Below are 15,122 nucleotides of genomic sequence, written 5' to 3' on the forward strand. Positions count from 1 at the left end.
AAATCTACGTGTCACCAAGATCAATCTAGGAGATGCTAGCAACGAGAGAGAGGGAGTGCATCTTCATACCCTTGAAGATCGCTAAGCGGAAGCGTTACAAGAACGCGGTTGATGGAGTCGTACTCGCGGAGATTCAACTTGCGGAAGATCCGATCTAGCGCCGAATGGACGGCGCCTCCGCGTTCAACACACGTACAGCCCGGGGACGTCTCCTCCTTCTTGATCCAGCAAGGGGAGAGGAGAAGTTGAGGGAGAACTCCAGCAGCACGACGGCGTGGTGGCAATGGAGCTCGTGGTTCTCCGGCAGAGCTTCGCCAAGCTTCGCGGGAGGAGGAGGAGGTGTTGGGGAGGGGGAGGGTTGCGCCTTGGATGTCGTTCGGCTGCCCTCCCACCCCCCTCTATTTATAGGGGCAAGGGAGAGGGGGCCGGCCCCCTCCAGATGGATCTAGAGGGGGGCGGCGGCCAAGGGGGAGGCTTGCCCCCCAAGCCAAGGGGAGGCCCTTTAGGGTTTCCCCCAAACCCTAGGCGCATGGGCCCTAGGGGGGTTTGGCGCCCAGCCCACCTAGGGGCTGGTCCCCCTCTATATTCAGCCCATAGGGCCCTCCGGGGCAGGTGGACCCTCCCGGTGGACCCCCGGAACCCTTTCGGTGGTCCCGGTACAATACCGATAGACCCCCGAACACTTCCGGCGACCGAATAAGGACTTCCCATATATAAATCTTCGTCTCCGGACCATTCCGGAACTCCTCGTGACGTCCCGGATCTCATCCGGGACTCCGAACAACATTCGGTAACCACATACTATTTCCCATAACAACTCTAGCGTCACCGAACCTGAAGTGTGTAGACCCTATGGGTTCGGGAACCATGTAGACATGACCGAGACGTTCTCCGGCCAATAACCAACAGCGGGATCTGGATACCCATGTTGGCTCCCACATGTTCCACGATGATCTCATCGGATGAACCACGATGTCGGGGATTCAATCAATCCCGTATACAATTCCCTTTGTTCACCGGTATGTTACTTGCCCGAGATTCGATCGTCGGTATCCCAATACCTCGTTCAATCTCGTTACCGGCAAGTCTCTTTACTCGTTCCGTAACGCATGATCCCGTGGCCAAATCCTTAGTCACATTGAGCTCATTATGATGATGCATTACCGAGTGGGCCCAGAGATACCTCTCCGTCATACGGAGTGACAAATCCCAGTCTCGATTCGTGCCAACCCAACAGACACTTTCGAAGATACCTGTAGTGCACCTTTATAGCCACCCAGTTACCTTGTGACGTTTGGTACACCCAAAGCATTCCTACGGTATCCGGGAGTTGCACAATCTCATGGTCTAAGGAAACGATACTTGACATTAGAAAAGCTCTAGCAAACGAACTACACGATCTTGTGCTATGCTTAGGATTGGGTCTTGTCCATCACATCATTCTCCTAATGATGTGATCCCGTTATCAATGACATCCAATGTCCATGGTCAGGAAACCATAACCATGAGCTAGTCAACTAGAGGCTTACTAGGGACATGTTGTGGTCTATGTATTCACACATGTATTACGGTTTCCAGTTAATACAATTATAGCAAGAACAATAGACAATTATCATGAACAAGGAAATACAATAATAACCATTTTATTATTGCCTCTAGGGCATATTTCCAACAGTCTCCCACTTGCACTAGAGTCAATAATCTAGTTCACATCACTATGTGATTGTAATGAATCCAACACTCATGGGGTTTGTTCATACCTCGCTTGTGAGAGAGGTTTTTAGTCAACGGGTCTGAACCTTCCAGATCCGTGTGTGCTTTACAAATCTCTATGTCATCTTGTAGATGCAGCTACCACGCGCTACTTGGAGCTATTCAAAATAACTGCTCTACTATACGAATCCGGTTTACTACTCAGAGTCATCTGGATTAGTGTCAAAGTTTGCATCGACGTAACCCTTTACGACGAACTCTTTTTCCACCTCCATAATCGAGATAATTCCTTAGTCCACTAGATACTAAGGATAAGTTCGACCGCTGTCATGTGATCCATTCCTGGATCACTCTTGTACCCCTTGACTAACTCATGGCAAGGCACACTTCAGGTGCGGTACACAACATAGCATACTGTAGAGCCTACGTCTAAAGCATAGGGGACGACCTTCGTCCTTTCTCTCTCTTCTGCCGTGGTCAGGTCTTGAGTCTTACTCAATACTCACACCTTGTAACACAACCAAGAACTCCTTCTTTGCTGATCTATTTTGAACTCCTTCAAAATCCTGTCACGGTATGTATTCATTTGAAAGTACTATTAAGCATTTTTTATCTATCCTTATAGATCTTGATGCTCAATGTTCAAGTAGCTTAATCCAGGTTTTCCATTGAAAAACACTTTTCAAATAACCCTGTATGCTTTCCAGAAATTCTACATCATTTCTGATCAATAATATGTTAACAACATATACTCATCAAAAATTCTATAGTGCTCCCACTCACTTCTTTGGAAATACAAGTTTCTCATAAACTTTGTAAAAACCCAAAATCTTTGATCATCTCATCAAAGCGTACATTCCAACTCCGAGATGCTTACTCCAGTCCTTAGAAGGATTGCTGGAGCTTTGCATACTTGTTAGCATCTTTGAGGATTGACAAAACCTTCTGGTTGTATCACATACAACCTTTCCTCAAGAAAATCGTCGAGGAAACAATGGTTTTTGACATCCTATCTGCAAGATTTCATAAATAAATGCAGTAACTGCTAATATAATTCCAACAGACTCTTAGCATCGCTACGAGTGAGAAAATCTCATCGTAGTCAACTCCTTGAACTTGTCGGAAAACATCTTAACGACAAGTCGAGCTTTCTTAATGATGACACTTACCATCATTGTCCGTCTTCCTTTTAAAATCCATCTGCACCCAACAGCCTTACGACCATCAAGTAGTTCTTCCAAAGTCTATACTTTGTCTTTATACATGGATCCTCTCTCGGATTTTATGGCCTCGAGCCATTCGTCGGAATCTGGGCCCACCATCGCTTCTCCATAGCTCGTAGGTTCATTGTTGTCTAGCAACATGACTTCCAAGACAGGATTACGTACCACTCTGAAGTAGTACGCATCCTTGTTGACCTACGAAGTTTGGTAGTGACTTGATCCGAAGTTTCATGATCACTATCATAAGCTTCCACTTCAATTAGTGTAGGTGCCACAGGAACAACTTCCTGTGCCCTGCTACACACTAGTTGAAGTGACGGTTCAATAACCTCATCAAGTATCCACCATCCTCCCACTCAATTCTTTCGGGAGAAACTTTTCCTCGAGAAAGGACCCGTTTCTAGAAACAATCACTTTTGCTTCCAGATCTGAAATAGGAGGTATACCCAACTGTTTTTGGGTGTCCTATGAAGATGCATTTATCCGCTTTGGGTTCGAGCTTATTAACCTGAAACTTTTTCACATAAGCATCGCAGCCCCAAACTCTTAAGAAACGACAGCTTAGGTTTCTCTAAACCATAGTTCATACGGTGTCGTCTCAACGGAATTGCGTGGTGCCCTATTTAAAGTGAATGCGGTTGTCTCTAATGCCTAACCCATAAACGATAGTGGTAATTCGATAAGAGACATCATGGTATGCACTATATCCAATAGGGTGCAGTTATGATGTTCGGACACACCATCACACTATGGTGTTCCAGGCGGTATTAGTTGTGAAACAATTTCCACAATGTCTTAATTGTGTACCAAACTCGTAACTCAGATATGTATCTCTATGATCATATCATAGACATTTTATCCTCTTGTCACGATGATCTTCAACTTCACTCTGAAATTACTTGAACCTTTCAATATTTCAGACTTGTGTTTCATCAAGTAAATATACTTAGAATCTACTCAAATCATCTATGAAGTAAGAGCATAACGATATTCACTGCGTGCCTCAGCACTCATTGGATTGCACACATCAAAATGTATTACTTCCAACTGTTCCATCTCACTGAAAACGAGGCCTTTCAGTCATCTTGCCCATGTGGTATGATTTGCATGTCTCAAGTGATTCAAAATCAAGTGAGTCCAAACGATGCATCTGTATGGAGTTTCTTCATGCATACATACCAATAGACATGGTTTGCATGTCTCAATCTTTTCAAAAACGAGTGAGTCCAAAGATCCATCAACATGGAGCTTCTTCATGCGTTTTATACCAATATGACTCAAATGGCAATGCCACAAGTATGTTGTACTATCATTACTATCTTATATCTTTTGGCATGAACATGTGTATCACTACGATCGAGATTCAATAAACCATTCATTTTAGGTGCAAGACCATTGAAGGTATTATTCAAATCAACAGAGTAACTCCTTAAATGAATAACCATATTGCGATAAACATAATCCAATCATGTCTATGCTCAATGCAAACACCAAATAACAATTATTTAGGTTTAACACCAATCTCGATGGTAGAGGGAGCATGCGATGCTTGATCACATCAACCTTGGAAACACTTCCAACACATATCGTCATCTCACCTTTAGTTAGTCTCCGTTTATTCCGTAGCCTTTTATTTCGAGTTACCAACACTTAGCAACCGAACCGGTATCTAATACCCTGGTGCTACTAGGAGTACTAGTAAAGTACACATTAATATAATGTATATCCAATATACTTCTGTCGACCTTACCAGCCTTCTCATCTACCAAGTATCTAGGGTAGTTCTGCTTCAGTGACCGTTCCCCTCATTACAGAAGCACTTAGTCTCGGGTTTGGGTTCTACCTTGGGTTTCTTCACTAGAGCAGCAACTGATTTGCCGTTTCATGAAGTATCCCTTCTTGCCCTTGCCCTTCTTGAAACTAGTGGTTTTACTAACCATCAACAATTGATGCTCCTACTTGATTTCTACTTTTGCGGTGTCAAACATCGCGAATAGCTCAAGGATCATCATATCTATCCCTGATATGTTATAGTTCATCACGAAGCTCTAGTAGCTTGGTGGCAGTGACTTTGGAGAACCATCACTATCTCATCTGGAAGACAACTCCCACTCAATTCAAGCGATTGTAGTACTCAGACAATCCGAGCACATGCTCAACGATTGAGCTTTTCTCCCTTAGTTTGCAGGCTTAAGAAACTTGTCGGAGGTCTCACACCTCTTGACGTGGGCACGAGCCTAAAATCCCAATTTCAGCTCTTGGAACATCTCATATGTTCCGCGGCGTTTCAAAATGTCTTCGGTGCCTCAATTCTAAACCGTTTAACATTACACATTGAACTATCACGTAGTCATCAAAACGTGTATGTCAGATGTTCGCAACATCCACAAACGACGCTCGAGGTTCAGCACACCGAGCGGTGCATTAAGGACATAAGCCTTCTGTGCAGCAATGAGGACAATCCTCAGTTTACGGCGGTATTAGTTGTGAAACAATTTCCACAATGTCTTAATTGTGTGCCAAACTTGTAACTCAGATATTCATCTCTATGGTCATATCATTGACATTTTATCCTCTTGTCACGACGATCTTCAACTTCACTCTGAAATTACTTGAACCTTTCAATAATTTAGACTTGTGTTTCATCAAGTAAACATACTTAGCATCTACTCAAATCATCTGTGAAGTAAGAGCATAATGATATTCACTGCGTGCCTCAGCACTCATTGGACTGCACACATCAAATGTATTACTTCCAACAAGTTGCTCTCTTGTTCCATCTCACTGAAAACGAGGCCTTTCAGTCATCTTGCCCATGTGGTATGATTTGCATGTCTCAAGTGATTCAAAATCAAGTGAGTCCAAATGATCCATCTGTATGGAGTTTCTTCATGCATATATACCAATAGACATGGTTCGCATGTCTCAATCTTTTCAAAAATGAGTGATTCCAAAGATCCATCAACATGGAGCTTCTTCATGCGTTTTATCCCAATATGACTCAAATAGCAGTGCCACAAGTATGTGGTACTATCATTACTATCTTATATCTTTTGGCATGAACATGTGTATCACTACGATCGAGATTCAATAAACCATTTATTTTAGGTGCAAGACCATTGAAGGTATTATTCAAATAAAAAGAGTAACCATTATTCTTCTTAAATGAACATCATAATCCAATCATGTCTATGCTCAACGTAAACACCAAATAACAATTATTTAGGTTTAACACCAATCTCAATGGTAGAGGGAGCATGCGATGCTTGATCACATCAACCTTGGAAACACTTCCAACACATATCGTCATCTCACTTTTAGCTAGTCTCCATTTATTCCGCAACTTTTATTTCGAGTTACTAACACTTAGCAACCGAACCGGTATCTAATACCCTGGTGCTACTAGGAGTACTAGTAAAGTACACATTAATATAATGTATATCTAATATACTTCTGTCGACCTTACCACCCTTCTCATCTACCAAGTATCTAGGGTAGTTCTGCTTCAGTGACCGTTCCCCTCATTACAGAAGCACTTAGTCTCGGGTTTGGGTTCTACCTTGGGTTTCTTCACTAGAGCAGCAACTGATTTGCTGTTTCATGAAGTATCCCTTCTTTCCCTTGCCCTTCTTGAAACTAGTGGTTTTACTAACCATCAACAATTGATGCTCCTACTTGATTTCTACTTTCGTGGTGTCAAACATCGCGAATAGCTCAAGGATCATCATATCTATCCCTGATTTGTTATAGTTCATCACGAAGCTCTAGTAGCTTGGTGGCAGTGACTTTGGAGAACCATCACTATCTCATCTGGAAGATTAACTCCCACTCGATTCAAGCGATTTTAGCACTCAGACAATCTGAGCACATGCTCAACGGTTGAGCTTTTCTCCCTTAGTTTGCAGGCTTAAGAAACTTGTCAGAGGTCTCATACCTCTTGACGTGGGCACGAGCCTAAAATCCCAATTTCAGCTCTTGGAACATCTCATATGTTCCGCGACGTTTCAAAATGTCTTCGGTGCCTCAATTCTAAACCGTTCAACATTACGCACTGAACTATCACGTAGTCATCAAAACGTGTATGTCAGATGTTCGCAACATCCACAAACGACGCTCGAGGTTCAGCACACCGAGCGGTGCATTAAGGACATAAGCCTTCTGTGCAGCAATGAGGACAATCCTCAGTTTACGGACCCAGTCCGCATAATTGCTACTATCAACTTTCAACTAAATTTTCTCTAGGAACATATCTTAGTAGAACTAAAGCGTAAGCTACGACATAATTTGCAAAGACCTTTTGACTATGTTCATGATAATTAAGTTCATCTAATCAAATTATTTAATGAACTCCCACTCAGATAGACATCCCTCTAGTCATCTAAGTGATACATGATCCGAGTCAACTAGGCCGTGTCCGATCATCACGTGAGACGGACTAGTCATCATCGGTGAACATCTCCATGTTGATCGTATCTACTATACGACTCATGTTCGACCTTTCCGTCTCTTGTGTTCCGAGGCCATGTCTGTACATGCTAGGCTCGTCAAGTCAACCTAAGTGTTAAGTATGTGTAAATCTGGCTTACACCCGTTGTATTCGAACGTTAGAATCTATCACACCTGATCATCACGTGGTGCTTCGAAACAACGAACCTTCGCAACGGTGCACAGTTAGGGGGAACACATCTCTTGAAATTTTAGTGAGGGATCATCTTATTTATGCTACTGTCGTTCTAAGCAAATAAGATGTAAACATGACAAACATCACATGCAGATCATAAAGTGACATGATATGGCCAATATCATCTTGCGCCTTTTGATCTCCATCTTCGAGGCACGGCATGATCACCTTCGTCACCGGCATGACACCATGATCTCCATCATCGTGTCTTCATGAAGTTGTCTCGCCAACTATTACTTCTACTACTATGGCTAACGGTTAGCAATAAAGTAAAGTAATTACATGGCGTTTTTCATTGACAAGCAGGTCATACAATAAATTAAGACAACTCCTATGGCTCCTGCCGGTTGTCATACTCATCGACATGCAAGTCATGATTCCTATTACAAGAACATGATCAGTCTCATACATCACATATATATAATTCATCACATCCTTTTGGCCATATCACATCACATAGCATACCCTGCAAAAACAAGTTAGACGTCCTCTAATTGTTGTTGCATGTTTTACGTGGCTGCTATGGGTTTCTAGCAAGAACGTTTCTTACCTACGCAAAAGCCACAACGGTGATATGCCAATTGCTATTTACCCTTCATAAGGACCCTCTTCATCGAATCCAATCCGACTAAAGTGGGAGAGACAGACACCCGCTAGCCACCTTATGCATCAAGTGCATGTCAGTCGGTGGAACCTGTCTCACGTAAGAGTACGTGTAAGGTCGGTCCGGGCCGCTTCATCCCACAATGCCGCCGAATCAAGATAATACTAGTAACGGTAAGCAAATTGAACAAATCATCACCCACAACTACTTTGTGTTCTACTCGTGCATAGAATCTACGCATAGACCTGGCTCATGATGCCACTGTTGGGGAACGTAGCAATAATTCAAAAAAATTCTACGTGTCACCAAGATCAATCTAGGAGATGCTAGCAACGAGAGAGAGGGAGTGCATCTTCATACCCTTGAAGATCGCTAAGCGGAAGCGTTACAAGAACGCGGTTGATGGAGTCGTACCCGCGGCGATTCAAATCGCGGAAGATCCGATCTAGCGCCGAACGGACGGCGCCTCCGCGTTCAACACACGTACAGCTCGGGGACGTCTCCTCCTTCTTGATCCAGCAAGGGGAGAGGAGAAGTTGAGGGAGAACTCCAGCAGCACGACGGCGTGGTGGCAATGGAGCTCGTGGTTCTCCGGCAGAGCTTCGCCAAGCTTCGCGGGAGGAGGAGGAGGTGTTGGGGAGGGGAGGGCTGCGCCTTGGATGTCGTCCGGCTGCCCTCCCACCCCGTCTATTTATAGGGGCAAGGGAGAGGGGGCCGGCCCCCTTCAGATGGATCTAGAGGGGGGGCGGCGGCCAAGGGGGGAGGCTTGCCCCCCAAGCCAAGGGGGCGCGCCCCCTTTAGGGTTTCCCCCAAACCCTAGGCGCATGGGCCCTAGGGGGGTTTGGCGCCCAGCCCACCTAGGGGCTGGTTCCCCTCTATATTCAGCCCATAGGGCCCTCCGGGGCAGGTGGACCCTCCCGGTGGACCGCCGGAACCCTTTCGGTTGTCCCGGTCCAATACCGATAGACCCCCGAACACTTCCAGCGACCGAATAAGGACTTCCCATATATAAATCTTCGTCTCCGGACCATTCCGGAACTCCTCGTGACGTCCGGGATATCATCCGGGACTCCAAACAACATTTGGTAACCACATACTATTTCCCATAACAACTCTAGCATCACCGAACCTTAAGTGTGTAGACCCTATGGGTTCGAGAACCATGTAGACATGACCGAGGCGTTCTCCGGCCAATAACCAACAGCGGGATCTGGATACCCATGTTGGCTCCCACATGTTCCACGATGATCTCATCGGATGAACCACGATGTCGGGGATTCAATCAATCCCGTATACAATTCCCTTTGTTCACCGGTATGTTACCTGCCCGAGATTCGATCGTCGGTATCCCAATACCTCGTTCAATCTCGTTACCGGCAAGTCTCTTTACTCGTTCTGTAACGCATGATCCCGTGGCTAACTCCTTAGTCACATTGTGATGCATTACCGAGTGGGCCCAGAGATACCTCTCCGTCATACGGAGTGACAAATCCCAGTCTCGATTCGTGCTAACCCAACAGACACTTTCGGAGATACCTGTAGTGCACCTTTATAGCCACCCAGTTACCTTGTGACGTTTGGTACACCCAAAGCATTCCTACGGTATCCGGGAGTTGCACAATCTCATGGTCTAAGGAAACGATACTTGACATTAGAAAAGCTCTAGCAAACGAACTACACGATCTTGTGCTATGCTTAGGATTGGGTCTTGTCCATCACATCATTCTCCTAATGATGTGATCCCGTTATCAATGACATCCAATGTCCATGGTCAGGAAACCATAACCATGAGCTAGTCAACTAGAGGCTTACTAGGGACATGTTGTGGTCTATGTATTCACACATGTATTACGGTTTCCAGTTAATACAATTATAGCAAGAACAATAGACAATTATCATGAACAAGGAAATACAATAATAACCATTTTATTATTGCCTCTAGGGCATATTTCCAACAGTTTACTCATGGGCCAGTTCGGACAGCCCATGCCGCATACAAGGAGGATTCCACAAGACTTGGCGTCCAAGACAAGGACTCCTCTAAACCCTAGGCCTACAGTGCATATATAAACCGAGGCTAGGCTAGTTAATAGACAATCTAATATTCATTAGATCAATCTCGTGGTAGACACATGTACCCTGTACTACACCCATATCAATATAATCAAAAGCAAGATGTAGGGTTTTACCTCCATCGAGAGGGCCCGAACCTGGGTAAAATCCCGTGTCCATGTTACCATCGCTCCAAGACGCCTAGCCTAGGACCCCTACTACGAGATACGCCGGATATTGAACTGACATTGGTGCTTTCATTGAGAGCCTGCTGGCGGTCGCCACGGGGCGATGGGAATTCGGATCGTCTCCGGCGCGATCTACGCATCGGAGCTGAGCTTTATGGTCGATATCGGCATCTTTTGTCACCGGCTCGACTGGTCACCTTGGCTTAACCAAGGATTGTGCCCTACCTCCAATCATCATGTTCGGACGAGGGCCTTCATCAACATCAACTCCGATCTCTATCGTGATCATGGAAGAATCATCCATGGAGCTCGGGGGCTCAACGTCAACATTGCCCTCGGGCGACCATGCTGTTTTTTCTGAACAGCGAACTTGTATCCGCTGCCACCACCTCCTCGAGCATCGCTTTGATGATTCCTTCGGTGGAATTTTGCGGAATTAAGTGTACAATAACCATGCCAAATTTCTCGAGTTCCGATGGAGGAATCTTTGGCAATCTACGATATACCGGAGCCCTGTCAAATCTGGACGGGAATCTGGACGAGTTTAGGGCGTGGTCTCCAGAGCCCAGCTCGGAGGTCCTTTGGAAGATCCAACCGTTCATCTGCTGCGGAATTCCCATATCTACCACCCCTCCAAATTTCAGCTCGATCCGATGGTTTAAACTCCGGGAACCTTCCGATGAGTGGACCAATTTTCATATCTGTTTTCTGCGCGAAAACGAATCCGGCCCGAGTTCATGTTTCTTCATGAACGGAATATTGGACAACCCTTTTGAAGGAATTTTTTTCTAGGGTATTGTGCGTTGTTTTTAAACACGTACCCATAAAAATTTAAGCCTACTCCGAGGTAATCTTCACCATCACGCTGATGTCAAACCAGTCCGGCAATATTGCTCCACGGCTGCCGACCTGCGCTAGACACGTCGCCGCTTTGTTGAGCCGAGCTCAACTTCTTCGGATCATCATCTCGGCAAGCCGAACAAGAGTTCGGCATCGCGAAGGATAAATCATCACCAACATTGCTGCCCCACGGATTACACAGAGTGGGCACACCGGCATCGCGCATGGTCACTTCATCAAGCCGGCATTGACCGCATCACAAGTCACGACCTGCGTCAGCATGGCTGCACTGTTGCTTCTTCAAGCCGATGTCCATCACGCCGAACTGCTTCAACACCTCGGCTGACATGGCAGCTGCAACGTCTCCTCACCGACCTACTCCGTCACCTCGGCTGGACCGGAGACTTGGCTATTTCTTCATCAACATACTCCGGTGACTTCGGCGTCACTAGCCGACCAGCTTCGTCACGTTAGCTGGACCAAGGGCTTTGTCTCGGTAAGCCAACCTTTGCCAGCATCGCCATGCCGTCGCTTTATCGCCCATCAGGCAATGGGTGTGCGGAACGAGTCCGAATTTTGGGAGTCACCTTTCTTCAGATTGCTACAACAAATAAACCAGGTGTTATTTATCCTAGTAATTTTTGCTTGTTTGGGTTTATTTTTTCCAAGGAATTATTACTCTGGTTTGTTCTATCATCTGTACACAGGTCTATCAAATGGTGGCCGCATTAACGACGGTCACATGGTGGTTCGGTCAGTTTCCGTATATAGTCCGGCGAACGCCACATCTGGAACATGGACCGACCTGTGAAGTCAGGCTTTGCCACGCCTTTACTGCATCACGCTGACGTCTTGCATCGACATTGACTTCGGCGCCAGGCCGCATATCTTTAAATGAATTATCTTGCGTAAATTAATTATGCGAGGATTTTTATATATTTATATTATTGTTGTTCGCCTGCACTATTTTACATGTGCAGGTAATGGACTTCGACTACGTCACGTGGTCTCTTCGGCAAGCCGACGCCGTCGTCCCAATCGGCGTAAATCGGCTCGCGTGATCACCTTGTTGGTCGTGTTGCCATACCGACGTGTTCGGTTGCCTCGGGGACTTCGGCATCGTTGCGAGAGCTCTACCTCATCGAGTGTTCGGCACACAGGCCATATGTCTTTTATTACTCACTTTGCATAAATTATTAATTATGTAATATTTTTTTAATTTATTATTATTCCTATTATCTCCGGCTTGCACTATTTTCTGTGCACAGATAAAGGATCCGGATCGGGCAGCGCTGTCACCTTTGTGTACCGACGTACCACGTCACCTCGGCTAGACCGAGGGCTCCGTCATCACTTCATTAACCCACGCCGGGGACTTCGGCGTCACACTACAGTCCTGCATTGGCCGTGCTATGTCGCCACTTCGGAGTGCCGAGCTCTTCGCTCCACCACCTCGAGACCGGCTTGGGGGCTGGGACCTTGTCCCACCGTATGCTCGGACCGTGCATCGACACCGAGCACATTAACCAGCTAAGTCGCTTTTATGCTCAGAATTTTTAATTTTAAATTTTGTTCGGTTCGACCAAGCATTATACTTTTTTGGCAAATAGTTGTTTGTGAAAAAATTCCTTGTCAAAACTTTGTTTATGACACACAAATTCAAATACCCCGATTACTTGGAGGCTTCCTTTATGAAGCATTTCCTCTTGCATATGATTATACTTGTATGGTTTCGTTCCTTGTTCGTGTATTACGCCACAATATGCACCATGTTGACTTAAGTGTTCCGCAAGCTGGGTTGCCTTGCTCCTGTGTTTACCCCTACGTTCCCGATTGTTCGGCTAGGGAGTAAAGGGAGCACCTCTACGATTGTCACGATCGGGTCATCCGAGCTCGGACCTCAGACTGGGTGAAGCCGAAAGCTAGCGCTCTTATTGTTTTCAATCATGGTCGGCACACAATGGAACTCATGAGTACAAAAAATCTATTGCACAAGTCTCATAGTAACAATGAGCAATCGAAGAAAGGTATCGATGGGGGTACTATTTTCTTCGAAGATGCTTCTTACACTTCGTCAGTAATATAGCATAAGTTCCCTGAGAACGCTTTGTCTGTTACAGCCTTATGACCTGATTGCCTGGTTATCGGAAACACTGTCGATATTCTCGACAGGTGGAGTACATAACACTTTTTGGCCCTTGACCGAAGAGGGAGAAGCCGACGGTCGGTTAAGACGCGTTTAAAGTTCGGGACTAGGGGGTACTCACCACGTCGTCTCCCGGTCAGTTGGATTGGGCCGAGGACCCCCATGGCCGTTTACTCATGGGCCAGTTCGGACAGCCCATGCCGCATACAAGGAGGATTCCACAAGACTTGGCGCCCAAGACAAGGACTCCTCTAAACCCTAGCCTACGGTGCATATATAAACCGAGGCCAGGCTAGTCAATAGATAATCTAGTATTCATTAGATCAATCTCGTGGTAGACACATGTACCCTGTACTACACCCATATCAATATAATCAAAAGCAGGATGTAGGGTTTTACCTCCATCGAGAGGGCCCGAACCTGGGTAAAATCACGTGTCCATGTTACCATCGCTCCAAGACGCCTAGCCAAGGACCCCTACTACGAGATACGCCGGATATTGAACCGACAACCGCCCCTCCTCTTGTCCCCTCCAGCCAGCACATGCTCCAAAACGACGCCCCCAGGAGGGACAACGGCATTGAAGGTGTCATCATCGGCCGATCCGGTAGACCTAGTTCTAGGGTTTCCCCCGGAGCATCACGAGTGGGGCGCCATGACCTACAACAACGATGCCTCAAGAAAGGAACGACGTCATAGACGCCGCCATCGTCCGCCCTGACCGCAGTTGGCGCGATTTTCATCGGAAATCACGGCCCCCCAATCTCGGAGCTGACTAAAACCGAACGGAGCTTCGCTGTGAAGACCAAAGCCGCCGTCGGCACGCCGACAGGGAGCCTCCAGCCGTCCCTCACCGGTCCTCTACGCGCCACGGTTGCCACACCGGGGCGGATCTGGATGGGACGCCAGATCCGCGGCTTTCGTCCACCCGTCTCCAGGCATAGACTCCACCGAGGGGAAGAGCACCATGCCGGCCATGGATCTGGCCGCCGCCGCACGGGCAAGGGACGCCGCCCTACCTGCTGCTCGCGGATCCAACACCGGAGTCGCCCCTGTCGCCTCCGGGTGATCCCGCAGCCCCCGTCGTGTTCGGCCCTCCACACGCCGGACGAGGCACCGCAGCACCGCCGCAGGACCTGCCTGCGCGCCGCCGCGCCCCTGTCGCCTCCGGGTGATCCCGCAGCCCCCGTCGTGTCCGGCCCTCCACGCGCCGGACGAGGCGCCACAGCACCGCCGCAGGACCTGCCCGCGCGCCGCCGCACCCCGGATGAACGCGCCGCCGCCGTCCGAGGACGCCCGCCCACGCCGAGCCCTCGCGCGAGGAAAAGATGGGGCCCCGCCGCCGCCAGCTCCTACCGGGATTTGCCCGGCGGCTAGGGTTGCCCCCTCGGTCGCTCGCGGGGGAGCGACGTGAGGGGACGCCTCTTTGGTGGGTATATGCCTGGATGTGTATTGGACTGTGGCCTTAAAATGGGAGAGATTTTCACTTCCCGGCCTCTGCACCAACCTGGGATGCATACAACCATTTTGGTATAAGTACGAAGATAAACATGGTCCTTATAATTTTTTTAAATGAGTATTAAGATATTTCTTGATGAGAGGTTCCACCACACATCAAGCTTGATCCTCAATAAACGGGGGAAAACACATGTGCATCACCTGTCAATTCTAGGAA

Source organism: Aegilops tauschii, chromosome 5 (genome assembly GCF_002575655.3).
Source record: "Aegilops tauschii subsp. strangulata cultivar AL8/78 chromosome 5, Aet v6.0, whole genome shotgun sequence".
In the NCBI taxonomy this organism is placed as follows: domain Eukaryota; kingdom Viridiplantae; phylum Streptophyta; class Magnoliopsida; order Poales; family Poaceae; genus Aegilops; species Aegilops tauschii.